At 43.5% G+C, this 2710-nt stretch overlaps 1 pseudogene; it reads left to right on the plus strand.

Moving 5' to 3' along the window:
* Positions 1-1457, plus strand: part of LOC108491705 — a 10249-nt pseudogene extending 8792 nt beyond the window's left edge.
* Positions 1458-2710: the final 1253 nt, after the last annotated feature.

The following is a 2710-nucleotide window of genomic DNA, read 5'->3' on the forward strand; positions in this document are numbered from 1 at the left end:
GTGCTATTCAAAATTGAAGTACATGGGGAAGCAAAAACACATACGATGTATGAGAAAGCAACTTTAATTCTATATATGCTGATAAATTTTAAGAATATCAATTGTTATATAAGAATTCAATAAGTAGGAGCAGAGTAACTTCCAGTGGGAAAGATATTCTTCAGTGATTCTAATGATTCACCCTAATTTAAATCAAAATAGAAAAACGTAGAATGGTAGAAAATGTAATTTTTAAATAAGAGGGAATGCTCACAATTTACCATATATAATCTCTATTTCAATATGTTTTTTCATGTTATTTCTCCTTGTGTTTGTGACTTTTGTGTATATCAGCATGAACCAAAACTTAGAAAAGCAGAATTTAGGGGGAAACCAAGATATTTCATCCTTCCAAAATGAATGTATGTGAAATTATACCTCAAGATGATAGTATTAAGATGGCATAAAAGCTTTGAGATGAATTATTTATCAGATGTCCACCCCCTTAATGGAATTATTTTCCCTTATAAAACAGATATAGGATTTAGATTCCTTTGTCCAAATACCAGGCCCAGGCACACCCATGACGCACCATGCTTCAGGTGGACAAACAGACCTCACCAATCGTTTAACAAGCATTCTCTGTGATCTGGAATTGCACATAAACTACATAACATTTTATAAATCTAGACTTATGGGCTGGGCGTGGTGACACATGCCTTTATCCCTAGCACTTGGGAAACAGAGGCAGATGGATCTCTGTGAGTTCAAGGCCAGCTTGGTCTCCATAGTGAGTCCCAGGACAGCTGGGGCTACAGGGAGACCCAAAAAGACCAAAAAAATTTAATGAAAGGCAATGTACATTGGGAGTTACTCCTCCATAAAATATAATTTCACTATTTACAGTAAAAAGGCAAATTTTGCTAACTCTTCCCAAAGCACTTACTAGAAGAATCCTTTGAATAACAGAGAAATATTACACTGTGCTGACTATTTGCTTTGTGCATCAGATATGGAAGAGTGTGTGAAGTGTCCAACAGAGCAGTATGCTAACAAGGAAAACCCTCTGCCTACAGAGAGCTGTGACCTTTCTGGCTTATGGAGACCCCTTGGGGATGGCTCTGGCCTGCACTGCCCTCTGCCTGTCTGCACTCACAGCTCTTGTTCTTCGGGTCTTTGTGAAGCACCAGGACAGTCCATCGTGAAGGACAACAACCGGACTCTCAGCTACATCCTGCTCATCGCCCTCACCTTCTGTTTTCTCTGCTCCTTGCTCTTCACTGGACATCCCAACACAGCCACCTGCAACCTGCAGCAGAGCACATCTGGGGTTCTCTTCACTCTGGCTGTGTCCACTGTCTTGGAAAAAAACATTACTGACTGTGCTTCTGGCCCTCAAGATCACTGTTCCGGGAAGAAGGGTGAGGTGGGTGCTTCTGTCAGGACTGCCTACCTTCATCATTCCCATCTGTATCTGACCCATCTGGTTCTCTCATGCATGGCACTGTGAGAACTCCATAAAGGACATTTGAAGCCTCCATGGCAATAGGAGCACAATACAGGATGACAGAGATCCAGACATGGAACCATAACCTTTATGCAAGGCACTACAAGATCCTAAAAAGCACTACTACCTCAGTGGAGGAGCACTACCACCCCAGTAGAGGAGCATTCTGAACTCAATGACCTCCATACAGAACAAGGATGTGCAGATCTTGGTTCACTCCATACAGGACACTGTCGACTCCATACAACATAGTATGTACTTACAGGGTGCTGGAAACTGTGTACAGACCACTATGAGCTCCATACCTGTCCCTGTGATCTCAATACTGGTCACTTTTTTGCTTCATACAGGGTTCTGTGACTCCATATAGACCAATGTGAGCTTTGTACAGGCCAATGCCAGTGCAAAAAAAGACATTGTGAGCTTTATCCAGGCCACTGTATATCCATGCATGACACTGTGTATCCATGCATGACCCTGTATCCATGCATGACACTGTGTACCCACACAGGACACTGTGGATCCATGCAGGATACCATGAGCTGCACACTGGAAACTGTGAGCGCAGTACAAGCTGCTCTGATCTCTTTACAGGTCGCTGTAAAGACCACTCTGAGCTCTGTATAGCTCACTCTGCATCCATACAGGCCAGAGTAAGCTACATGCAGACTGTTGAAGGGACACCTCCATTAACCAGAAACCATAAAGCAATCCTTGCTTTGAAAATAAGCATGTCTAGGACCCCAGCCATGAATTTCTGCTCTGCTCTCAGAGGAAACATGTAAACCTTGAATCTTTCCCTCAAGCCCTCTGAGATCCTTATCTGTGGGATAAGAATGCAGGCCTTGAAAATCCTCTACCCGACTCATTGCACTGTTACCTACACATAAGTACTTAATCTCCCTGCTGTCTGGCCCCCATGCTCCTGCAGACCCTCGCAGGTCAGTAGGCACCCCTCACTGACTGATAAAGGCAAATATGGATTCTAGGAGGTTGGTTGCTCTTCTTTCCTACTGAGACTCTTTTACCTTTTAATCCTAATTTTGACTGTGAGAAAGCTAAAACCCCTCGTTCCTAACTGTGACATCTACACAGACCACGCTTAGTTCCAAACCCTCTAAGATGAGCTCCACACAGGCCACTGTGCATCCATACAGGCCACAATGACCTCCATAAATGCCACTGTGAGCTCCACAGAACTCATTGTGACCACTGTATAGGCCA

This window comes from Nannospalax galili, unplaced genomic scaffold, assembly GCF_000622305.1.
Source record: "Nannospalax galili isolate Female #2095 unplaced genomic scaffold, S.galili_v1.0 scaffold664, whole genome shotgun sequence".
Taxonomy (NCBI): domain Eukaryota; kingdom Metazoa; phylum Chordata; class Mammalia; order Rodentia; family Spalacidae; genus Nannospalax; species Nannospalax galili.